This window comes from Phyllostomus hastatus, unplaced genomic scaffold (genome assembly GCF_019186645.2).
Source record: "Phyllostomus hastatus isolate PE091 unplaced genomic scaffold, TTU_PhHast_1.1 phas_scaffold_501, whole genome shotgun sequence".
Taxonomy (NCBI): domain Eukaryota; kingdom Metazoa; phylum Chordata; class Mammalia; order Chiroptera; family Phyllostomidae; genus Phyllostomus; species Phyllostomus hastatus.
In genome coordinates, this window is record NW_025334033.1 from 23,206,026 (window position 1) to 23,222,933 (window position 16,908).

The 16,908-nt window shown below is 48.6% G+C and overlaps 1 protein-coding gene across 1 annotated transcript in view; it reads left to right on the top strand.

The window, feature by feature from the left end:
* Window positions 1–16,908, top strand: part of LIPC (lipase C, hepatic type) — a 142,668-nt gene that overhangs the window by 66,726 nt on the left and 59,034 nt on the right. The gene's annotated exons all lie outside the window — the stretch shown is intronic.

The following is a 16,908-nucleotide window of genomic DNA, read 5'->3' on the forward strand; positions in this document are numbered from 1 at the left end:
ACAAACCCCCCAGTGAGCAACACCAGAGAGGGAACTAACAATAGGTAGTAAACCTGGGGATGGTTCCACTCACCAGGCCACGTGGTGAGCATGTGTCCACAGTGGGGGTGAAGTGAGAGATGGGGCGCACTGTCCTCCTGCATCTCCCTCGTCCTAGGAGTATCTTGCTGCTCTGGGTGTGACACTAAGGTACAGAGACACATGTTACACAACCTGGCCCCTGAACTTAAGGAAATTCCTTCATCTGATGGTCAACTGGGGAAAGTCCGATGAACACCATACTTTGTGAGTGATGAAGAGATTTTCAAGGGTGTTCCAACTGCACATTTTCACTTGAGTCCCAGCAGTTAAGTGACCTTAAAGCTATAAATGACTTAACCTGCAGAACTTTGATTTCCCTCTTGTGTAAATGGGGCTGAGGGTAATAATAGCTGCATCTCGCCTGCTTGCTGTGAGGATAAAACGGAAAGAACGTGTGTACAACACTTTGGAGAGTGCCTGGGACATACAGGAAGTGCTCAATAAGCAGTAGCTATTGCTTTTAGGTAATAGTATTGTTGTTATTTGGAACTTAAAGTTTTAAAAGTGAAAAAAAAAACACTGTATAGTCAATCTGTGCATTCCACCATGTTCCTGACGCAAAGACAATCCCTTGATAAACAGCTTCCAGGTGATTCGTCATTTAAAACTGACTGCATTTTCATTTCTCAATTATCAGTCCTATTTTTTCCTACCTGATGGTTCTTGATCCAGAACAGTGTGGCCCAAACTGGCTAATTATAGCATTTCCATTGCACACGGGGTCATTCACAGGAGCTGGGACTGAAATCCACACGCAATTAGCATACTTAACAGGATTTTCTTCCCCACCCACTACTCCCCCAGTGCCTCTAACACATTAAGTTGATCACAACAGTTATTTTTAGGAAATTCAGCTGAGATATTTGTGGGGTCTGGGGTACTCTTGTGTCTGCCACGGACGCATCATGAAACCTTGTTTCCAGGAGCATTGTGTGAGGGGTGGCAGGGAGGCGGGGAGACCAGGAAGGCCAAGCTGTCCCCCAAGTAGCCCTGTGGCCTGGGGAAGGTTGTTCTGAAACTCTGGCCCTCAGTTTCCTCATCGGTGCACTAAGGAAGTTAGGCTACTTGATCCCTAAGGTTCCTTCTAACTCAGGAATTGGATGGTTCTCGGAGACCAGTGCCCACAGTGGGATTGGTCACTGAATTACACATAGCCGCCCCTATGCCTCAGTTCCTTTATCTCTGTCTCAAATCCAACAGCTATTTATCAAATCCTGATTAGGTGCTGGGCACTGTGCTAGGTGTTTGCAACAGTGTCTTTCATATCTGTCCCATCTTGGCAACTTGTAAGAATATCTCGTTTTTGGTTAGGATCCTTGGAAGGAAAATATTCCAAGTTCCATTGCCTTCTGGTCTCTTCCTGGAATCATCAGGGGCTGCCTCTCTGACCTGTTCCAACCTCTGAAATACGGCAAAGTGAAGCCCAGACTTGGGCCTTCAGCACAAAAGGACCAGGTCTTGGAAGAAGGAGAAGTTCCAGGACTAAAGTAATCATAAGCCCTGACCAGGTTGCTCAGTTGGTTGGAGCATCGTCCCATACACCAAAAGGTTGCAGGTTCAATCCTCCGTCTGAGTTGCAGGTTGAATCCCCAGTCGGGATGTGCATGGGTTGGGGGTGTGGCACCCAATCAATGTTTCTCACATCAATGTGAGAAATCTCTCTCACTTTCTCTCTCTCTCTCTCTCTCTCTCTCTCTCTCTCTCTCTCTCTCTCTCTCTCTCTCTCTCTCTCTCAAATCAATAAACATATCCTCAGATAAGGATTTCTAAAAAAGGAAGAAAGAAATCCTGGAATTTTTTTTTTTTGGCCTTTCACTATCCAGTGAGTACAGATGAGCAAGCCTCTTCCCCTCAATAATTCCTTTTAACAATACCTGGAGACCCCCTCTGTGAGGGCCACACCTGGTGTCTTCTGTCAACCAAGAGATAAATTCCCCAATTAAATCTTACTAGGAGAGGAAAAGAGAATTTAGGAGTCCTAGTTTGACCACCTGAGAAAGGACCTTAATCATGACTTCTGGCCTTTTGCAAAATGCATGTGGCCTTGATGGCTGCTTGATAAAGCTGAGTGTGCATTTGAAAGTGCACTGTAAACTATAAAAGCAATAACTGCGGTCCCCCTTGGCCTTCTTCTGCTCTGTGACAGTATAGAACTGACCCTACAAATACATTGAAAGGATGGTCATCTCCAGACAATTTGAAGGATACCAGAAAGTGTCACCTGCCCCAAAATATCATCCCTGTGGCCTGAAATTCAACTGTTTGTGATTCATTCAAGTACCCTATTAAATAGCTTTGCCAGCTGTGACCTACCTGCTTATTTTATGAACAAAAATTATATTCACTGGGACCTTGCCATTTGTAATACTTCCTTTTTTACCCCAAACCAATATGCAAAATAGGGATTATGACTCATATATTTTTTAAATGGGAAGGTGAGCTTTGGAGAGTTTAGAAAACAGGTGAATGGCCCCCTGAGTGATGGGGCCAGGACCTCACGTGGGTGGGTTTAGGAAGGTGGCAGGCCAGGGTAACACACAAGACAGCTGCCAGGGGCACAAGGCCTGTGGGGGTCATGCACTAGCCCCAACCAAGTGCAGCCCACTGGGCTAGCCCAGTGCCCCCAAATGCCCGGGTCACCTCCACGAAGACAACTGGAATTTCTGCCAGGAAAGAAAGAAAGAATGTTGATGCTGTTTATTTTCTGAAACAGCATATCGCCTCCAACTAATCTGGAAATATTGTTTACAGGGCTCTCAAATGCCCCTTTGTAGCTGAGTGGGTGGATAGGCATCGTGACTATTTGGCACTGCTGCTCCTCCGAGAGCCGGCACCGCTCACTGGATAATTACTCTGTTGTCTTCTCACCTCTGGAGAAAATGCGAGATGCCCTTCTTCCGAATCTGGCCCATCACGCTAGCAACACTTGTATTTTTAGAAGCTGTTTTTCCCTAATAGTTTCACAACCTCTAATCTGCCACTCTCCAGATGAATATAAATTAAAACACAACAATGAACAGGGAAGAAATATTTTCTGCTATCCTAATCTCCAACTCTCTGAACCCAGGGCCAGGAGTGGGTGGAGCCCCTGATTTGTCTCCAAAGCAATGGGGAGAGGAAGGCAGCCAGGAGAAGCGGTACCTGGTGGCTTCCGGCTCTGATGAATGGCTGCCAACCAGTTATTAGGGAGGGGAAAAGTACTTGCAAAAACTTCAGGTCCCTGAGCACCCGGAGCTGGGAAGAGCAGAGGATTATAATTACGCGCAGGTGGAAGCCTGACCGCAGCTCACCTGCTAAGGACGGAGTGATCCAGTGACATAGCTGGGAAGGAACAGAGTTCACAGGGGGTTGTGTTTCTAAGCTGCAGCCTTGAAGTCACTCTCAAATTTATCCCCTAAAATCGGAAGGTGAAGGAACAAAAGCGCCCTTTAAGACCAGTAACAGGAGCCCTGTTGGAAGGGAGGTCCACCCAGGCCTTTGCCGCTGACATCATGGCCACAAGAGGACAGACATCCTGTCTGCAGAGCCCAAGAAAGCCCCAAAGCTGGAAGCTTAGCAGCTGGCATTTCGAGAGATGACAGCACCCTTCCTCCATGCACAAGAGAAGAACAATAGTGGCTTAGTGCAGCATGGCATTGCCATAGCACGGTTGGAGCGTAGGGGTTTGCGCCAGACAGCCACAGGTTCTATTCCTGACTCTAACTCCTACTGGCTGTGTCCTCTTGGGCAAGTCACTTAGCTTCTCTGGGCCTGTTTCCTGGCCTGCCAAGTGGGAGTAATTATACTGCTATCTTGGCTGTGTAGTTCAGGAGACAAACTAATGTGAAGTGCCTCGCAGACTACCGGGAACATAAGAGGTGCCAGGGTTAGTTTAGTCTATTCTTCTCTACCTCTCCCCACCCTGCATCAGCGAGCAAATTCCCAGTGGTTCCTACATATCTCTGCTAAACACTGGTTACGGTTCTATAACCAGGCATTAGGCAGTAACAGCTCCACAGTTGTGCCGCCTTTGCCCCATCATTCACTGTGTGATTCAACTTCTCAGTTAAGAATCAGAGATCCAAGCTTTAGTGGGAGCCTGACCAGGCACACAGCACTGTCCTTTCCCCTCATCCTGGGACTGAGCACAGACTGTCATCACAGAGGGCTGGGCAGTGCAGGACTGTATCCTAGTTCCAGTTCAGTGAGCCAGAAACGCTGCCTGCCACATGATTCCAGGGTGGTCTTCGGGGGTGCCAACAGATCTGAGCCCAGGCGGCCTCTCTGCCCGCACTTTCACACGTGACCTGGAGCTGGGAGCCCGCTCTCAGCTCAGTAATGTCGCTGCATTACTGACCAAGTCGGATACCTTGACATGGTACCAGCAAGTAACAGAGCATCCATTGTTCAGCCTTCCCAGCCCCAGGGAGGGACTGTGCCTGCCAAGTTCGGAGGTACCACCCAGACTCTGGCAGCAGAGTGAGGCTCCCTGGCCCTTCCTCCCAGAAGCACAGCCACCCTCACCCGCGTGGCCTGGAGCCCACTTCACTCTCAGTTCTCGCAAGACCCTCCAGTCTGTCTGCTCTGCTGTTTGTGAAGGGAGGGGGTGGGAGGGGAGGTCAGGCATGTGGACGAAACCTAAACTGTGCTCCCTGCTCAGGACCAGAGAGACTTTCTAAATATTATTATTACGTAGCTGCAATATACTAATATTACTACAACTAGCTAATGCTACTGGAGTTAATGTTACTATTACATATCTATAATAAAACATATAATTAGCTGTCATAGCTAACCTTTATACCTACTATATGGCAAGTCTGTGCTAAGCATTATCTGACTCTAAACCACCCACAAACGTGTGAAGTAGGAACTTCTGTTCCATCCCATTTTAGAGATGTGGACAATCCAGAGAGGCTAAATTATGTGCCCAAGATCGCACACAGTCTGTAAGAGCCTCAATTCTCACTCAGGCATCTGACCCCGATCCTGCACCGCTCAGCTCTGTCCGTGTGGACACCCAAACCCGCAAGTTGGTTGTGCTGGGGGCAAGTTCTAAAGACCAAATCAGAGCCTCCGAAATTTGCCCTGCCCCACAAAGGTCGCTCGGCCCCACTCGGTGGCTGAAAGCCCTCTGTGTGTGCTCCTTTGTTGAACGCTTTCTACCCTTCTTCAATGCAAATACCCTCTGGATAAGATCAAAATCCACAGTCAGAGGCCTTGGTAGGACTTTACGAGGCCTTTTCTTCCAGAGGCAGTTGAAAGCAGGAGAGAGGGGCTCTTAGCAATCTGCAATATCACATCAGAGTTTCTTTTTCCCCCTCGGATGCCTATCATTTCTCAAGCTTTTCCATTCTCCCAGTGATTCAGAAATTTCATGCTGTCATAGAAAAAAAGATTTAATAAACTTATACAGAGGATTCTTTCCATCCCCCCTTCCCCTCCCACGATATCCCACATCCTCTTCAGACCTAAAGCACCCCGTAACCTGATAAGAGATTGTTTCGGAAAATAAACTTCACATGATTAGGAAACTCACATGAACCGCAAAGCAAGGAGGTCCTCTCTGCTGGCCACCTCCTCCCCAGAAGCTCCCCCACAGCCTGCCTACTCTCCGCTTGTTTGGACGAGCATCTGGGGTTGCAGGATCCAGAGGGTCATTCTGAGCTGCTCGACTCTAACTCTGCAAACATTGTGTCGCAAAACTGGAGCATCGTGGGAAGCGAAGGAAAGCAGACAAGCAATAAACACTCCATATGTATCAGACCTATATTTGAGTCTCGCCCAACATGTGCACCTCAGGTGCTATGGTTCTCAGTTTTAAAAAATATATGGCCACATATAAATAGCTCACTATAACAATTAAAAAGATGCTCTTTAAGTCCTGACTTCATCCCCCAGAGCATCTTCCTGGTAAGAGGCCTGTGAAGACGGTCACCGTTACCCCAGTGAAATTTTGTTTCCTGGACAAACGCCAGGCAGGAGAGGTTTTGAGAGATGGGGCGGGGCTCTGGAAGAGGCCCTCTAACCTTTCAGTGCAGACGGCGTATCAGCAATGTCTTACTGTGGAACAAATCCCTCCAAACCTAGCATCTTAAAACAACAAACATTTACTGTCTCAAGTTAATTAGGGTCAGACACCTGGAAGCAGCTTAGGTGGGTGGTTCTAACTCAGGGTCTTTTCTAAGATTGCGAGTCAGCAGGGCTGCCGTCACCTCCAGACTCGAATAGGACTCCAGGATCACTTACTGGGGTGATCGGCAGGCTGGGGTCCTTGCTGGCTGCTGGACCAAAGTTTTGGTTCCCTGCCATGGGGGCCTCTCCACAGTCCTTCTCAGCACATGGCAGCTATCTCCCCGACAGAAGAGAGATCAGGGAAAGGGACAGGGAGAATCCAGGACAGAAGACCCAGTCTTTTATAGCCTAACCCCAGCTGTGCCATCTCATCACTTCTGTATGTTACTGGTCACATGGACCAACCCTGGTGCCATGTGGGAGGGAACCACACAGGCTGTAAATACGAGGAGGTGGGGACCTTCGGTGTCTTCTCGGACTCTGGCTACCCCAGGAGGATGCAGAGCATAATGAGGTCCACAAGTGGAGGCATCTAGATTATAACCACGTGCCCCTGGACCTGTTGGTTAACCTCACTCAACCTCGTTTTCTCACTTGTATAAAACGAGGGTAATAGTTTCCAGAGATCAGCAATGTCCATGGCAGCACAATGAAGTGCTCTGCCAGGCGGCGTTATTTCGGTTGTTATTAGCAGTAGCTGTGGCACATGGTTCTGGGGACTCCTGCTCTGCTGAGCGTTCAGGCCCGGCCCACACGTATAAATCAGTGCCAGTGTGCATTTCAGATTGCCAATACCCAAAGTCAGATAATGAAGTGCTGCAAAATCCAGCTTGGCAGGACCACTTTAATGATGTGTTAGAGCTGATTTATAATTAGCCTTTCACCTGAATGCAAACAGGGAGCCTGAAGTTCTTGCTGGTTGTTGCTTGGAAATGATCTATTCTTCTTATTTAAATGTCCTCCTTCATCCAATTTACTTAGCAGCCCCAGTTTTCCTATTTAATAGACAATATTAAAGTAAGCATCAATCCAGCACTGTCTGAAATTTATAGGATACCACCCAGTGCTGGCATCCTCAGTCCCGACTGAGACCCTACCAACTATCCCTCCCCTCCCCTGCCCCTTGCCCTGCCCTAAAGGCTCTTAATACAAGGTCTGGTTTAACTCAGGACAGTTAGGACACTGAGAACATTCTCACTAGGAAATGCTTCTTTCTAGAACCCCCACAGTGCTGATCAGAAAACAACAGCACTGCACAGGAGTCAGGGGACGAGAGTGCTCGTCCTGGCTCCGACCCTCATCTGTGGGGTAGGCTCTGCAGGTCACTGCACTGCTGGGAGCAATTTAGGTCTGCTTGTCAGAGACAGTTACTCTTCCAGTTACTCACTGAGCACTTCTGAGCCTTCTCCAACGGCTCCCATCCCTCTTCTCCCCCCACCAAAAGCAAAATACAGGCAAACTTCTGAGGTACTCCTCGTAGTTCTGTTTCTCTCCCTGTGGGATTTCTCCTTCTGAACACCGGCAGGACTCACCCGTGTGTGTCACACGCTAGGCATGGCACCAGCATGACTTCGTGCTGCTAATCCAGCCTCATCTTCACAACCACCACAGCTAACCCTCACTGAGCTCTCGCTACGTGCCAGGCGCTGTTCTACCTCATTGAACCTTCACAACAGCCCTTGGGTTCTAACTATCATCATGTCCTTTTCACAGATGAGGAAACTGACTCTCAGAGAAGGTAAGCAACCTATCAAAAGTCACCCAGCCTGGGTGAGACAGAACCAGGGTGCAAACAGAGGTAGTCTATGACCTGGGCAGCTCTCTTGAGACTTCTTTCTCCACTGAGAATGTAAACTTCTTTGTCACGGGCCCTATTTCTTTTACACACTCAGCATCTGCAAGTATTTGCTGGTTGATTACAGGTTTCTGTCCTGGGCACTTTAAGTATATGGTGAAGCATAAACTCTATTCCTACCTTTCCAGATCACATGATTCAATATGTTATAACAGACAAATCCAAATTTTCATAGACTCACAGGATTTAGAAGGAGTTTTATCCCAGCTCTCATTTTGCAAATAAGAAAAGCCTGAGAGATTAAGTGAGTTGCTTCTAATCAGAGTTCCCTGTGGCAGAGCTGAAGGAGGAGCTCTGCCCCATCAGGAGTCCACTCTGGGGCAGGCTTCTCAGTGGTCTGCACCCGGGGTGACTTTGCTCCTTCACCCTCAGGGATATCTGGCAATGTCTGAGGACATTTTTGGTTGTCACAACTGGGGAAGTGAGTGGAGGCCAGCGAAGCTGCTCAACACCCTGCAGCACACAAGAAAGTCCCCTCAGCAAAGAATTATCTGGCCCCAAATGTCAATAGTTCTGAGGCTGAGAACCCCTTGCTATGGGACTCACCCATCCCCGATAAGGCTCTGGCTCCTATTTATTTACTTGTAGTCATCTACAGTCAGACACCTTGTCATATTCATCCTTGGTTCCAGTGCCCACCCAAGTACTTGGCATGGAGTAAAGGCTCACTGAACGAGAGAGTGAGGAGGGAACAGGGAAGGCAGGCAGGGGGAAATGGAGAGTACGACAGAAAAAGAAATCAGGTTTCCCTGGTGGACAAAGAAAATCAAATGCTATAAATCAAGACTGCTGTTCATAAAAGAGAAGACTATTGACTGTTTGAAATCAATTTTTGCATATCCTTCCTGGGAGAAGACTTACCGTGAATGCCTTCATTATGTTTCAGCATAAATTAAACCAATACTAGCCAAGTGCATTAAGGAGAGAACCCAGCCCTGCTACAGAAATTACCCCGTATTAAAGTAAGTCCTGACTGATGGATGTGATGGAGCCAGTGAGGTACAAATGCACTGCCCTCTTTAAAAATAACTGGTTCCTTCAGGGTGTCCATCAGGAAAACTGTAGTCGTTACAGCTGCCACTGGGGAAGACATAATAGACAGCTCTCATTCCAAGGCAGCCGAGCCACAGAGGAGGGCTGGCCAGTGGGCCGTGAATCCAAATTGGCCACCGACCAAATGACAAATGGCACCCCTATCAGGCCTGGCAGGTGATGCTCTGCCCCCCACCACCACCACCACCTCCACCCCCTCACCACCCTCTGCAGTGGGACAATGTGTCAGCAGCTGCTAATGTTCAGGAACTGATGGGGAAGGAGGAAGTCAGCCTGTGGCTCCTGGGCGAGGAGACGGGGTCTCTGAGCCCAGACACCTTCTTGGGAAATGCAGCTCCTGCCCTTTGTGGCAAATAAGGCTCTATGACCAGCCAGAGGAGAACAGCGTTTCTCTGCGCTCTCATGATGGTAGTGTGAGCTCCCAGAAAATACCTCGAAACCATCAGATGGAAATGTCCTCACTCATTCCTCCTTCCCTTGCTCTGTGAATCTCCCTTGTGCCCAGTCCAAGGGGTACTCCCCTTCTTCTCCATAGGTGTGTCTCTTCCCAAACCCAAATAACACCTCCCACAGGATGTTTTTCCCAGGTTCCTCATCAGAGCAACACTCTCTCCACTCTATGTCCTGATGGAAGTGCCTCCATCACAGGAGCTGGGCAGACCCTGCCCCTTCACACCCCGGCGAGCAGCAGCTCAGCCCTGCCTGGCTGCCATCTGTTCTGCCACCACTTGCAGTGCCATCACCACACCCTGGGTCCTCTACTGCACTGACTTCCCATGGAACCAATGAAACTTAGGTTTTAAGACCCCTCACCTGTACAAGCCCCTTCCAAAGCTGCCTATCTAATTATGTGTTCCTGGGTGTGTATTCCTTTCCTTACAGAGGACCCCAAATTGCATCTATGATTCAAGCCTCACAGAACCTGGCTCTTCCTGCCCACAGTGATCTGCCTCCATAGAGCCCTGCATGCCTTTTACACAAAGGTGCTTAGTTAGGTCTGGAAGATTGACAAGAATGGATCCTGTGATTACAATTAACTAGGAATGAGTGGGTAACAGGACAGGGAAGAGTTGTGTTTCCCTCAGCTGGGCTTTAATAATTCTTCCATCATGCAACCAAAGAGAACCAATGGCATCCTCTATCAGCTAGTCCAATGGTTCTCAAATTCCATCTCCTGTTAATCAGCCACACCCTTGTTTTATACACTGCATGCATATCTGCTTTATAATAAAAATAGTAAGAATTTTTGCTCCCCCTCAAGAACCAGTTTTCCACCCCTTGAGGGCAATGTGTCACCCCTGCTGAGAATGCACGGACTCAAAGTGGTTCTCAAAGTATGTATAATCCTCCAGCCAGGAGCAGCAGCACCTGAGAACTTGCTATAAATGCAAATTTTCCGTCCTTCCTGGGACCTACTGAACCAGACATTCAGGAGTGGGCTCAGTGGCCTTTTTAATAAGTCCTCCAGGAGATTCTGGTGTCTTTGGAAAGATTCCACTTCTCACTGAGGTCCCAGATCTGGCTGCCCAGCCCATGAGCCACCTGGCCACCCTGGCCCCAAAGCTATCTTCCTGTTGGATAGGTTAGACTTTCATAGCTGCACAGCCCTGGCCTGAGCAAGGATGAGTAACACGTGTTCCAGGTCAGTTATGTTATGGGGTAAACAGGATGTGCCTGGCTAAGGTACTCTAGGCAGCAGCCCTTCTCGACCGAGGTGGATATCATGGTCATGGGTCAGGGAGGTCTGACTCGGTAACAGAGATGCAGAAGTAGGATCCAGCTGGAGCAGGGAGAGGAGACTATTGCTGAGACAAGGTGATTGGACCTGAGAGACAGGGCAAGAGGCCAGTTGTAGATCCAACCAAAACTTGGGGATCCCTAGATCCCCTGACAGTCCCTCAGGCAGTGAAGAAGAATGGATAGAACATGGGTTTGGGGTATCAGTTCTCCCTCATGCAAATTGTAGCAAGCTTCCTCTGATGCTGTCTGTGTCATTGACTGTGGCCGAGTGAGATGTGAGCACCAGCGGATCATGGGGTTGATGGTGTTGGGAGGAGCACTACTTTTAGTCCCTTCATCATCGCGCTTGCTCTCCTCTGAACTTGCTCTGGAGGCTTCATGATGTCATTGTCACTTAACCAGCATAGAATTGAACAGGGCGATCACTTCCCTTTTCCAAAACATATGCTTCTAACCATACAGGCACCAATCACATGACGACTGGAAGAAGAGACTGTACAGCAGTTACTTCTGTTGAAAATTAGAATCAGATAAATCCATGAGTCTTTCCACACAGGCTGCTACAAAGCCATGGTTCATGGTCTTTTTTGAAGCAGTTGGGTTTAGGTTCCAAGTGTAACTCTGTTAAATTTTATCTTTTCTCCCAGTTTCTCTCTCTTTGGGAAATTTTGGATTTTGTTTCTGCTGTCGCTTATAGATTCTTGACATCAGAAATTTGATGAATCTTTATGCTATTACGCAAATCAAGGATAAAATCGCTAAGACAAAGCCAAGGATTGGACCGTAAGTCCAAACACAGAAAGCCTCCATTTAAGGACTCACCAGTGCATTCACTGGTACTTTGGGTGCCTTAGTCCAGTTAGCTATCCCTCAACCTAACCCTTCTGCAGCCAGTCCATATTTCTCCCATCTTTCCACAAAGACATTGAGAAACATTATCAGATACGCTGCTCAGGGCCTTCTCTCCTTTTCCATCCTTCACCTCTCACAAGCCTCTGGGCCCTATTGATTCTACCTCGGAATGCCTCCTGCAGGTCTCCCTCCTGTACATCTACAGCTGCACCTCATCAGGGCCGTACTGCCTCGCCTCAGCCACTTCAGTAGCTTCCTGATTGGTCTTCTCACCTTAATACCTAGACTCACTTTGGAGAAGACAGGAGGCAGCTCAGCATCTGTATGTTCAAACGTACCCACCTTGTCCCAGGATGATCACTACCTGGAAGTCACTCTTACTACTTCTTATGCCTTAAGTGTTTAATTTCTTTCAAGTCTACACTTTAGTGTCTCTTTGGTGATGACAGATCTTCTCCCACATGACAAAGAGTTTAAAAACATTTTTAATTTTTTTAACATCTGCGTCAGTGAACAAAGAAATCGAAGTTAGTGACAGGAGGTGGGGAGGGAGAAGGAAGGGACCTTAGTCAGCTTTGGCTTTTCTAGAAACGTTCGTCTGTGCCGGTTGAACTGGGATGTGGCAGCTCATTGGATCTAATCACAAGAAGGAAGGGCACATTAAATTGCCATGCCTATATTTACCAGTTTTTAACAATGCCATTTTTAAAACTCTCCACAGAAGCCATTTTCCTCATGAGAAAATTACCGTACACAGATTCTTTAGAATAAACAAACCCAAAATTTCTTTCTTAGTTTTAATCAATTCGACTGGTTTTTAAACGGTGCTTCTGAGTACGGACATCAGCACCTCTTGGAGACTCTGGCTCTCCACCCTTCAGGAATTTTCTGTAGCCTGAATTTAGATAGGGGACCCCACAAATGGAAAGACAAACTGGACACCTGTTATGTCCCGTGGTGTTAGGGGCTGTCAGTAAAATCCCAGCTCAGCCACAGTCCCAAGTAGGCTAGAATTTAATGGGACCCTTGGGATGTGTGGGCCGAGACAGAGGCTGTAGCTGAAGATGCTCAAGGCTGGACCTAAGGCCTGGCTAGGCAACTGAAGACCAAGGTCAGGAGTTGGAACCTTGCATGGACCTTAGTGACAATACAGAGCTTGGAACGGGCAAGAAGGGGCTGAGGCACCACATCTCATTTCTCTCTTTCTTGGCTGTCCTCTGATTCCCCCTCCCAGTCAGACACCCACCAGCCCTTCCCTCCTCCAACGCCCCACAGCGCTGCCTGCGCCCGTCTGTTTCTGCACTCCCGCGCGGCTCTTTCTGCACAGGACCCACCGCCCACCAGACTGGCTGCAGGCACCTGGGCGACGGCATCTGACTAACTCATCTATGTATGCTGAACAGTCCCTGGCACATAGTAGGTGCCAAGTGCATATTCCATTAAACAAAAGAAATGTTTGTGGTGCATGATTACTCAGTTCCTGCACTTGGGTTTATAAGTTGTGTGTTCAGTTCACATAAATTTCTCTCTCTTTTCCAAAAACATTGTCATTTAGCCTGCCATCACTCTTGCTTTGGGCTCACAAATGTCAAACTAGGTAGCTCCGAGTCACTAATATGTGGGCACTAGGGTATAATGTTTCAAAATTAGAAGTAAATTTTCTAAAACTAAAACTAAAGAGAAGGTATAAAATGAGTAGAGCATGTTCATTCATCCACTACACACTCAATAAGCAACTTTTGGGGTGTTCCCACATGCTGAACAGCATATTGGGCTTTGAGGGTGTAAAAATGAATCAGCCATGGCTACCACCACCCCAGAAACCAGCCGCTAGAACTTCCCTAGTCACTGGACAAGCATTTAATGAGCCCATGCAGTGCTGAGCGTTTCACTTGGCCTTTTTTTTTTAAACAAACACTTCCGTCCTATATGCCAGGCACCATTGAAGATGGTATATAAACATTATAAATCATCTATGTAGACACTCACAAACATTAACTAATACCTTTACAACAACTCTATGAGGTATGAACAAATAATTGTCGCAGATGCCCTCACAACTGAACTGGGACAATGCCACTAGCCCTGTGACACAAACGAGGGAACTGAGGCTCAGAAAAGGGAACTGATTCACCCAGAGTCACGCAGCCTGTTAATCGGTAGAATAAGGGTTTTATTCTTTTTCCTAAGAGAACTAGGTGTGTCCCTTAAACCCTGGTCAGAATCTGTCATGGGGGACCTATTGTCAATTTGGAGGCTGGAGGAGGAAGGCCAAGGCTGAGGTTGGACACTGGAAGGAGGGGTCAGGAAAGGTGGCTTGTGACAGGACTGCAGGGTAGCGCAGGCCCTTGGGTAGCTGGGCCCCTGGAGACATGGCCGAGGCATCTTTGCCGGACCACTAAACACCACTGTTCTTTCTGCCAGAAAGCCACACACTGACAGCATCAGATCCCCAAGGCCCGTCCAGTGCCCAGACACCCCAGTGGTCCCAGGGTCTCAACGCCAGAGAGCTGCGCAAGCTGTCATCCTCTGGCTCATAAGGCCTGCTGTCCTTCTGGTGACAAAGAAATGAGCTCCCAGTTCTCGTGTGGCACTGGGGTCACCAAGCACAGCTAGAGAAAGAATAGGACTCACATGGTCAACCAACTTCAGTCTTATCAACTCCAAAACCTGAGTCACAAAGCAACTGGGGTAACTGGTGGGGCAAGGAGAATAAAAATCCCTGGATCCTGGGCATCAGAGGTCCCCACTTTTCTGGGGCATCTGAAATCTCACATGACAGCACCAGAAGAGGCCAACAGTCCTCGGCAGCGGCTGAAGGGGCAGGGAGGCTGCTGTGAGAGCTCACTCGCCAGTGCTAGGCTGGAGGCGGGGTGGGGAGCAGGCATACAGGCTCCTGCACGGACCGGACCGAAGCCTCTGCTGCACCTGGTCCCAGCCCCACCACTCACTAGTCGTGGGGCCTTAGGCAAGTTCCATCGTCCCTGAGCCCCAGTTTTCTCATCTTTAAAAGGCGGAACAATAAAAGGTCGATGTACTTCACAGGGTTGACGTGAGGATTAAATAATTAAATATACAAAATACTATTTAGAACAGGGCTCAGCACACAGTAAGTGCTCAGTAGTTACTGCTGTTGGCCGATGGGTCAAGGTCCCTCTGCAGGGAGATGAGCATCTCATGAGCATGAAGCCTGCTCAGATGATCTAATTGGCTGCTAGCAGAATGTTCCTCCCTTCATTGTACCAAGTTTCCTTCATGCCTACCCAGCCCCATACCAGGCCTTCTTTGGCTAAATATCCCTTCACCTGGTCCTTAGGTGACATGGTTTCCAGTCCCCTCACCCTTAGGTCACTCTCTTTGGAATAAGCTCAAGTTGCTAAATGTCCATCTCTAAAGCCTGAGTTCTCACCCAAACCAACATTCCAAGGCTAAAGCCATCACCGCTGTGGCTGGCTCTCCACTTCCATTCCTGGAACAATGGGTTGTGTTCTCAGGGCTGGAGCCACCAGTCAGCCCCAGGGAAGCCCACACTGAGCAGCCCCTCGAGCTCCCAGCTCACAGGAAATGGCTGCCGCCTCCTTGGGTGGTCCTCCTGGGCCTGCAATACAGAAATCTGACTGCTTGGAGTCTCCTCTTCACCCAGCCAACCTGGAGGGACTCCCTTAAAGGGAACAGAAGTCACCTTGGCCACAGTCTTCCTCCCTTGACTCTGTCCTCACAGGGTGCACCCTGCCGAGGCTGCACTTGGACCCCTTACAGCGCCCGTCTGCCCTGCTCTGGTCTCCCACAAACACCTGTGTGGGACTCCTCCCCCAGCACCTGAGCCTTAAGCTGGGGTCTCTTTAGCTCAGGAGAGGAGAGACCGTCCGGGAGGAAGGTGGCTGCACTGCCCATGGCATCGTTGGTTGGGGACAGGGTGTTGTTTTGCTGCCTTCACAGATCTGTAAAACCACAGCTATGCTGGAGCCCACACACAGAAGCCACACCCAGGCTGCGTGGAAGGGCACATGGGCTTCAGTTCCCCTCCATGACTGGAAGGGCACGCTCCCACAGAAGACACTTGGCCAGCTGTTCCAAGGATGGGCCCTTCGGCAGTGAGAGGCTGAGAAGAGGGCACAGCAAAGGGGGCCCAGGCACCTGTGTCTGTTGTCCCTTCCTCCCTAGTCAGCTCTGCAACAATTTGAAATCCAGACCCCTAGCTTCTGAGAAATCCAGGTGGGCAGCAATGTTTTCTTTCTCCAGATGATCTGTCTGATGAGAGGCCCCTCCAAATAAAGCACTAGTGTTCTCCCTGGAGACACAGGCTCAAACTGTGTTCTGCTCAAAGCTGGGTCCGTTTCCCAACTCCCAAGCCCTGCTGGCTTCCCCCACCCCTACCCCAACCCCCGGCGAGGGAAGAGGCCACAGGTGCGCAGGGCCAACCAGGCAAACACCAGCGTGTTTACCTGCCCTGATAGGCTCAGAAACGAAATTGGTTTTTACAGTGGCTAAGCTCTCTGGAATTGCTTCTTTCTTTTTATCAGGTATCTTTCTAACAACAAAAAAAGTCTTTCCTTGTTCTCTGTCTTCAAAAAAAAAATGAAACCAATATAAGCCAAAGTGACTTGACTTAGCTCATTACTAAACTTATAAATGGAATATCATCGTTCACTTGCATGCAGATTGTGGGACACATCTGTGTTGAATCATTTCTTTGAATCAGGGCTCCCTGCCACCCCCCAAAATGTATGGGTACTGCCTTACTTGAATAACCAAAAGAATTCACTAAAGTGGACCCTCCTGAAATACAAAGAGGACAAACTTCAGCCTCTGTAACTCCAGAGTGCAGGAAAGGCAAATTGCCAGTAACTTTAAAATGCAGATTCCACCAGGCACTGCTACCCTATCATCAAATTAAGCTGGTCACATCCAAAGGAATTAGTCCAGCCCCGTTCCTTTCACGACAATGACCTGAACACAGGTCTCAGAGAGTTCACTAGTCCTCAGCAGGCATTCTGGGGGTGGGGAGAGCCTTCGCACTCAGGCTTTATAAGATAGTGAATGTCTTTCCTAGCTCTTCGCCTTTCTTGTAGGCCCATTCCCAGCCCCTTTATTAACAAATCCGTTAACATGGGAACAGTTGGGTGCATCTACTTTGCTCTGAAATAAAGCTGCGTTCATCTCCAAATGCAGTGCTGAGGCCTGAGGGAGTCTTTAAGGCTGAAGTTGTTTCCCGTGAGGATCTTATTAGTCTGGGCTTCTCGGACACCTGTTTCTCCCCATTCCTTCTTGCA